This window comes from Penaeus monodon, chromosome 35 (genome assembly GCF_015228065.2).
Source record: "Penaeus monodon isolate SGIC_2016 chromosome 35, NSTDA_Pmon_1, whole genome shotgun sequence".
Classification (NCBI taxonomy): Eukaryota; Metazoa; Arthropoda; class Malacostraca; order Decapoda; family Penaeidae; genus Penaeus; species Penaeus monodon.
Window position 1 is genome coordinate 14,636,073 of NC_051420.1, and position 10,000 is coordinate 14,646,072.

The window sequence follows — 10,000 nt, forward strand, 5'->3', positions numbered from 1 at the left end:
GTAGTTACACCTATAGCCTGGGAGTGGCAACTTTTCTTTGAAAAGTGGTGCCGTGTTAAGGAGAAAAAGAGAAGAAAAAGGTTCTAATGAATCCCCTCATTATAAAAATCTTTTCTTTTTTGTTTGTAAAATTTTAATCTGTGTTTGTCTTTAACTGCTCTTCTAGTGCCCTTTGCTCCAGGGGTATTAGTGGCAGAAGTAGCACCAGAAATAATTGTAACAATAATAATAAGAGTAGAAGAAACAATTGTTGTAATAGAAATAGAAGTTGTAATATTTGGAGTAGTTGTAACATCGCTGTCAAGCTAAAAACAATAAATAAAAGAGCATAAAATATTTCTATTCAGGGTAAGGCAGGATGGCACTGTGCTCACATACCCAATTTCCGCTAACAAGCTCCATGCAAAATAAAACTCAAAAGCGTAAGTTTTAGTTTATACATAGTGTGGAAAGTGAATAATCTTCAAATCCAAGGTTAGCTTATTAAAATGAAAATCACACAAATGCATAAAAAAAACATTAATCCAAGCACAAGCATCCTTAACATATGGCAGTTTGTTACTAAGTGAGGAACCAGCGAGATGACAGGTGCTTATATAATGCGAATACCAGTCATCTAGTGGTAAATGGTGAAATTATCGAGTCAACATTCCCTTGTTATCAACTTAACACAGGCTTCCGAGGATGTCATTGCAGAGGGGGGGGGGTAAAGGGCACCCCCCACCTCCCCCCGACGATTCACCTGGGTTTCCTTGAAGTATGGCTTGCCCTATCTAGGCCCTATCAACCTATCTGTCTTACTATATGTATGTATTTATGTATGTATGTATGTATGTATGTACGCATGTATATATATTTGTATGTATGTATGTGTCTCTCTCTACATATACACTATTTTTTTAAATATATAATCCTTATTATATAACTACAAATACTAAAAATCGAATAAATGTCTGTTTTTTTCATACGTATACCTCTTCTCTACATATACTAATCTATAACTTTATAGAAACTATCATATAACCACAAAGCACTAAACACATCTAATAAGTCTGTCTGTTTTTACATACAACGTCAATAGTCCTGTGTCCCAAGGCGGAGAACGCAGACGTGCAATACCTCCCAGACGTAACGAAACTCTGACGGCTCTTCCCCCCTGCACCCTCATCGCTTCCTGCGTGACGTCACAGCATTAGGTAGGTTACCGGTTCTGGTGATTGGTCAATATTTTCTCGGTCATTCGATCTTTGGGTTGTTATCAACTGTGTCGAGAGTTTTCGTCTTTGGTTAGTGTAAAACTAAAACTGTACTAACGCATATGCTTACTTGGAATACATGCAGTTATATAATAACTTCATGCAGTTAGTTACATAATGTATATTTACATAAACGGATATGAATGCATGCATGCATGCACGCACGCACGCACCCACGCACGTTCGCACGCACGCACGCACGCACGCACACCCACACACGCACGCACACCCACACACACACGCACACGTACACAACCCCTCCCCCAACATATATATATATATATATATATATATATATATATATATATATATATATATCCAACATAATAACATGCACACAACACACACACACACACACACACACACACACACACACACACACACACACACACACACACACACACACCAAACACACACAAACACACACAAACACACACACACACACACACACACACACAGAAATCTATACATCCTGTACCTAAATGAACCTCGTAGGTCCCACTAATCAGGGAATAACCTTTCCCTCCCGAGTCGACGGAAGCAGAAAGTCACGGCCCGAGCGACGTACACACTGACCGTGACGCTTCTTTTCTCGGCTCGCATAATCCATACAGCAATAGATTTATAGATATGGCTGGTGACGAGGTGACTGTACTTAAGGGCAGTGACTATGGGAAGAATAAACTTTATTCTTTATTATATTCGAGACTAAAGTGTGAGTTCGTAGGAATAACAAAAGAACAAGAACACAGGGTACAAAACAAAAACAAAATGAAGGAAAAAGCAGTGAATCAGAGTAGTGAAAATGCAGAATGATGGAGTAGCGGAGGGCGCTTCAGGGTGAGCAGCCAAACTTAAAAGCCTGCATCCACTCCCTCATTCCGGACCAAAGGAAATAGACCATGACCCGATTCCGACCTCCAGCGGGAACGAAAGACGAGGTTAAGTCTATCCAGCCAATCAATATGCCTGGCAGTGAGTTTGTAGTTCTGTTCATAAATCAATTCGCACCCTACGATGTTCAAAGGAAGAAGGGAAACTTCCTCGTGTAGTTCTGATGTGGTAGACTGACCGCAATATGTCATGTACATTCACCTGAGTGCTTTGTTCTGAACGAGCTGAAGTTCATGGTTGCTGGTATATGCAGTTCGTGTGAGAGCAAGTGAACTGTATGTGAAAAGAGTAAGTGATGAGTATATTGTGTGGATGCAGCTTCGTACGATGGGCATCATATCTAAGTTTTATTTCTTTTCAAGACAACTTTGAATTTACGTGCAATTTAAAACAAAATAAGATTGTGATCTGGAGAGGTGGCTGTAGTCTGTCAAAACTGTTTATGCAAATATTGTCGGAAGGGGACCGGTTTCCTGGTTTTAGGATGACGATTTTTGTTTTTGTTGCGTAATTCTTGATACGTCATCTGTGCTGCCATGTCCGTCACTGATACGCTGAACGACACTTGAAAGTGCATCATACACGACATTGAATGAGGTCGTAGGTCGTTTGTATATATAGTATATAAAGTATAGAACTGTCTTGAGGTACTCCTACGTGCAAGGGAACTTTGTTTTAAAAAATCTGATTTCAAGGAAGTAACTTCTCAATTACAGGAAAGTAAAGTTTAATACTTCAGGCCAGCATGCCAGGCATTTTCAGGCTCGCTTAGCACCTTTCTTGACAAGGACTTGGTATGTCAGTCCTTGCTGTTAATGTTATTTATCTTGATTAGTGCTTCGTTCCTTGCGTGATGTTAGTGGTAACCAAATCCTTTGAGTAAGAGAAGGAAACAGTAGTCGAAATGCCATCTTAGTGGAGTGTTTATAATGCGTTCGAAATAATTCCTCTGTCTCATGTAGACCAATTGGCCAGTATATCTCAGTGCCATCAGAGCAGTCTTCAAGGGAAGGGAGGAAATAGCCAGTAGTGAGAAGCGTTGTAAAAATCAAATAGAAACGTAAAAAGGAACGCTAATAAATAGCCTTGAGCTTTTGAAAACCTCTCATTCATTTTCGTCTTGCATTGCAGGTGTCGTTAAGCCAAACGTGTAATTAACTTTGGGATGGTATCTATTCTGTTTTCTGTTTACTATTCGATGAATTGAATAGTAGGAATGAATGGTTACTGGGGACCAGGGTGGGGGTGGGTAGAAACTTTAGGCTCAGTATTTTTGGAGATCCTTAATAGTATTCCCTGGATTAAAATTTGATGCTGTAAATAGCGATGGAGAAAAGTGGGAGGTTAGTATTTTACGTTGATAAATATTTTGCCAAAATTCAACCCAGTAAATTGTGCAGTCACTAACAAGACAATAGTTTGTGTAACTTCTGAAGATAGACAAATCCCACCTGACGAGGTTTAATCTGTTATAATTTTTGTAAAAATCGAATTGCTTGTCTGTTGTTTTAGTTTTGTTCCCACTCAGGTAAAGCAAAAGAAGAGGAGGAGGGATAAGAATATAAACTAGAACTTTCCCACATAGTTTTTAATAATGCCTATAATGACTACCTCACTAGCGGATTGTCCGGAGCTTCGAAACGACTGTGGTAATGCAAGTTTAGGAAGTCCCCCACACCTTTCAGTGCGGAAAGAAAGATGCATTGTATACGGTAAAAATTACCGCATTTCGTAAATAGTTTTTTCCTCTAACAAGGTATGATTAATTTTACTATAAATGAAGGTAATTAAAATATCTTTGTTCTAGGAGGTTAATATAGAATTTAATGGCACTAAATTACCATATATTCATTTTCATACACTTCTACTGCAGTTTTCTGGTAACATTCTGCACATTCAAATATCAAGGTATTCTTGTCCCAGTAGGATTATGTTAAGCCGTAGTTCCTTTCTCTTTGGATACACGATTTTTGCATTCCCTTTGGTTATAAGTTCATTCTTGTAGTAAAGAAAAAACTAATTGTTAGATTTCTCTTCCACAGATGCCTACCAAATGAGTTTTCAGAAATGCTTTCAGGTATGTTGAAAGTGAAGGATTTGCGAAATAATAAATTCTATTTGATTACGGATGAAATAACTGGTATAACATCCAAAATGTGTGCTATAGCATGCAACTATTTAAACAAGAAAACAAATAGTTTAGCAACTAAGCTCCTACATCTAACAGAATTTTATGAAAATAAAAATGTCAATAATATTCTTATTGAAAATCTTGTTGGCTCTGCATTAGATGGGGTCAGTAACATAATGGGATGCAACATAATGGGATGCAACAACTCGTTATCTAGCCGCCGCAGAGACAATGATAAATATCATCACCATCAAAAGTGTACTTTTTTCATCATTTTTCATCAACTTGGACTTAGCTCGAAATACATAAACTTAATTATTTCATATTGCAAAGAGTAAGAATTCAAACAGTTAATTGCAGAGTATTCACGTGGCCATTAAAATACTCGAACAATGGGAGCCTCTGCCGTTGTCCTTCAAGGAAAAATGCAACAAAGAAAGACCTTGAACCCCTAAATCATTTCATTATATATTAACTGATTCTACAGTATCACTACACTACAATTTCTTGGACTTTATTTTCATATGATTTACTGATATTAACTTGCTCTTTAAGAAGTGGTCCTACCATTCAGTTGCTATACAATGCATGCAAATAACATTAAGATACTACTGCAAGCATTATTTTTAGTATAGATCTAGAAAGTATTGATCCAACTCACGAAGGATTTTTTCCGCCAGTAGGTCAAATCTATATTAGGGGCAAGGTAACTGTGCAAAAGCCAGATATTCAATAACAAAGATATGCTACTGGATTTTTTAAAAATAGCTAGTTGTGTTGAAATGAAGGCACGTTATTCCCTGCTGCACTAGCAGTGAAGAAATGTCTCAGTAAAAACATTTTGCTGAAACCCCTTCCCTTGCAGTCCTTGCAAGGAGGTTCCAAGAATATTTCAGGGTGATCTAGGGCAACTCAGCAGGGAATGGCGACGTTCACCTGACACTGACATCCCGCCTGCCTCAAAAGCATCAACAACACGGAAAATTTTTTCAAAGGCTTCTTGAAACTGACGAATGAAGATGGCGTTCCAGTCTTCAGTATTGTGCCAATTTTCGTTCTTTTTGTTCTTGCTCTACAGGCATCGAATGCCAATGCAGAGAGGCTCTTTTCCAAAGCAGGATTAATTAAAACTAACCTAAAGAACAAGATGGTACACAGGCAGCACTATCTGCACACGTGAAGGAGTCAGGAGGATGCTTCACGTTTATGCCGACGACTGAAATGATAGACCCAGCACAAAAGCCTATCCAGGAGTAAAACTTTTATTATATATTATATTAAAGTAAATTATTCAAATATTGCTTCCCTTGTGATTCATTGTTCTATTTACCTATAATGCAAACATTTTGTATGTGTAAAATAAATTGACATCTTAAATATGAAACTCATATTCTTCGCAACAAACTACTTATGCGCCCACTAATCTTCGCTTCACCCTACCACATAATTTCATTACATTAAAACAGAGGTAATAGGAAAATTATAGTCATCCACCTCCGTGTGTCGATCCCCGTTTTCTGTGATTGCGTGCGGTACTATTGGTAACCATGAATATTAGCTACCCATTACGTGTGTGTGTGTGTGTGTGTGTGTGTGTGTGTGTGTGTGTGTGTGTGTGTGTGTGTGTGTGTGTGTGTGTGTGTGTGTGTGTGTGTGTGTGTGTTTGTGGTGTGGTGTTGTCTGCGTGCTGTGGTGGTGTGTGTGTGTGTGTGTGTGTGTGTGTGTGTGTGTGTGTGTGTGTGTGTGTGTGTGTATTTTGCGCAGAAACCAAAATAAACACCGAAACTTATTTATTTTGAAAAAATGCGAAACGAATTTCCTGAAAATGTCACACTTTTCCTTTTTCTTTTTGAATCTTCAATTCTTTTCTCTTCTAAAATCTGCCACCCGCGTACTCTCTTGCCTTACAACCTTACCTACCAATCGGGGACGGAATATGCAAATGACTGGGCGGGACATATTGCACATATTGCTCGAGAATCTTGTCTTGCAAAGCAGATTCTCAGAACAGGGTGTCGATATTGCAGACACATATCTAGGCAGACACGAGAGATTTTAAAGTTTGATTTTGATATGTTGATGATGATAATAATAACAATAATAATAATAATAATAATAATAATAATAATAATAATAATAATAATAATAGAGATGATCAAGATAATAATGATGGTCATGGTAGTGGTGATGAAAAAAAAAGATGAAAATAATAATACTTTTACAATAAATTCTACTACTATTACAGCTGCTATTGTAATGATGATAATGGTTACTATTAACCTTGATGATTGTAATTATGAGGATAACAATGATAATGATAATGGTTAGGATAACAATGATAATGCTAATGATTAGGATAATGTTAACAAAGATAATAATAATAATAATAATAATAATAAATAATAATAATAATAATGATGATGATGGTAATAATATTGGTAATAATGATACTGATACTGATAATGATAATAATAATGATAATATGGTAATAATTATGAAAATAATGATAATAATGATAATGGTAATAATTATGAAAATAATAATAATAATGATAACGGTAATAATATTGAGAATAATGACAATAATATTAATTATAATCATTACAATGGTAATGTTGTTAATGATAATTATCGCTAGTATCATTATCATTGTCATTACCAGTGTTATAATGATGATATTATAATTATGTCTTCCGTCCGTTCGACTATATTCTATTATCAACTCCATCATTAACTCTCGTATTATAATTATTATCATCGTTATTGCTATAATTGATATTATCATCACTAATGTTATCATTTATAATGATAATGATTATAGTGATAATAATAATAATAATAATAATAATTGTGATAATAATTATCATTATATAATTTTTTATTATCATTCTTCTTCTTCGAGGCAATTACACAGCAAGGAAATAGATCATCAGTTTATGCACATTTATTATTTATATAATTATCCGAGGGGGAAGATGAGAGAGAAAAAAAAGGGTGTGAAAGGGAGAAAAGAAGGAGATGGGGGCTTTTAGAGAAAAGGGAGATGGAAAAGGGAAACGGAAGGAATTTAAAGAGGAGAAGGGGAATGGTAAGGGGAAAGCGTGAGGAGGCGCATAGAGGAAAGGGAGGGAAGGGGAGAAGGAGGGAAGGTGAGGAGGGGGCGAAGGAGGGCGGGGGGGGAGGGAGAGTTTTAGGAGGAAGAGGAGGGAAAGTGGGAAGGACGCAGATGGAGGGCGTAAGGAAGATTTGGAAGTGAGAGCTGGTGACAGAGGGGAAAGGAAAGGCGAGAGGGAGAGGGAAAAGAAAATAATAATAGTAATAATAATTTAGTTTCATTCCATTTGTTACAATGAATATTCTTGGTGTGACTTACTGTCTGTTTCAATTTGCTTCTAAATGACCCCCTGTGTGCAAGGAATGGCCGGGGTTACTATCCACCGGTTCCGTTAATTATTATTATTATCATTAATATATTATTATTATCTTTTATTATTACTATCATTATTATCATTGTCATTATTATTATTATTATTATTATTATTATTATTATTATTATTATTACTATTATTATCATTATTAGTTCATTACTGTTATTACCTATTATTTTTTCAATTATTATTATTATTATTATTATTATTATTATTATTATTATTATTATTATTATTATTATTATTATTATTATTATTACTATTATTATTATTATTATTCCGTTATCAGTATCATGACAATTATTGTCGTCATCATTGCGAACATTATTGTGATTATTGTTATTACTATTATTATCATTGTTACTGTTTTACCATTATTATCATTATCATCATTATTACTATTCTCATTACTATTATCGATATTGATGAAAATAATCAAGTATAATCATGATGTTAAGGGATCTTTTTTCTTCTTTTTTCAATCATTTTCTGCAAACCACACCTTTTCTTGCTGGCTCCCTACTCCCCATGATTTTTATAGGACCCCTTCCTTGTACCTCAGAGAACACGCACGCTACAGAACCGGCAGCTCTTAACCCTCTGTGTTAAAAGTTTGGAATATGCAAATTAGCCCTAAGGCCTTGGTGGCTTCAGACCAAACTGATAGAGAGATGGATGGATGGATGGATGGATAGAGATTGGTGTATATAGATAGATGGATGGATGGATGGACGGATGGATGGGTGGATATATGTATGAAGATTGGTAGATATAGATGGATGTATGGATAATTAGATAGATAGTTGGATGGGTGAATAGATAGATAGATAGATGGATGAATAGATGGATAGATAGATGAATGGATGGATAGATGGGTAGATAGATAAACAGATAATGCCTCGGTGGCTCAGAAAAAAAAGCTGTTCGTAGATATTGCTGATTTGCAAGAGAAATTTGCTTAAAGATATTGATATTCAAATTTTCTGCTTGTATGTTTTTGTTCTTTCTTTTGATATGTTCAAGGTATTAATATTTTAGCACACATGCACTCACATGGTTCTGTGCACTAACGCAAGTACGCACGCAGGTACGCACATATACACAAACACCACACACATACATACACACACACATACACACGCACACACACACACACCACACACACACACACACACACACACACACACACACACACACACACACACACACACACACACACACACACACACACACACACACACACACACACACACACACACACACACACACACACACACACACAGTAATTTTCTACCATCACACAAGAAATTTAACATATCACATTCGTAACTTAGCAACGTAAAAGTCAAGATCGTATGTATAATTGTACAGACGTACCAAAACCCTGTGGATATAACATTATCCAGTTTGTTGTATTTTCGATTAAACTGAACTTCCAACTAGCAAAATAAAGGAGATATGAACTCATAATCCAAGTTTACTAAATGCGATTATTCAGAATCAATGGAAATTAATTGGAAGACACGGTACAAGAAAGATAGAAAATGGAAGTATTATAGGGTAGACTGAATAGATTCGTAGCGATTTTCCTCAGCCAGATCACGGCAGCCCTAGCGGCTTTCTGGCAAGGCGAAAAGAGCAGCTAGGCTCTCTTCGCCATGCCAGACTCAGGGGGGGGAAGGCTGAGTCAAGATTGGTGGAACGATATATATATATATATATATATATATATATATATATATATATATATATAAATATATATATTATTATATATAATAAAACACACAACACCACACAACACACACACACACATATATATATATATATATATATATATATATAATATATATATATATATATATATATATATATATATATAAATATATATTATATATATTAATATATATATAATATTATATATATTTTATATATATATATATATATATATATATATATATAATAAATATAATATACATACTACACACATACACACACACACACACACACACACACACACACACACTCACACACACACACACACACACACACACACACACACACACACACACACACACACACACACACAATACATATTTGTGTATGTGTGTGCGGATTTATCTGCTAGCATAAGTATGCTTATATTATACAAATAGTAATCACTCTCCTGACGGAGAGTATCGAGGTCCTTAACCATTTACATTACCCTTTTGTACAGTGCAATATCTTATTTCCAAATTCCTGTGTGAACGTAAAGATTTGAACCGCAGCAAGTTTTAGGGGATACACACACAC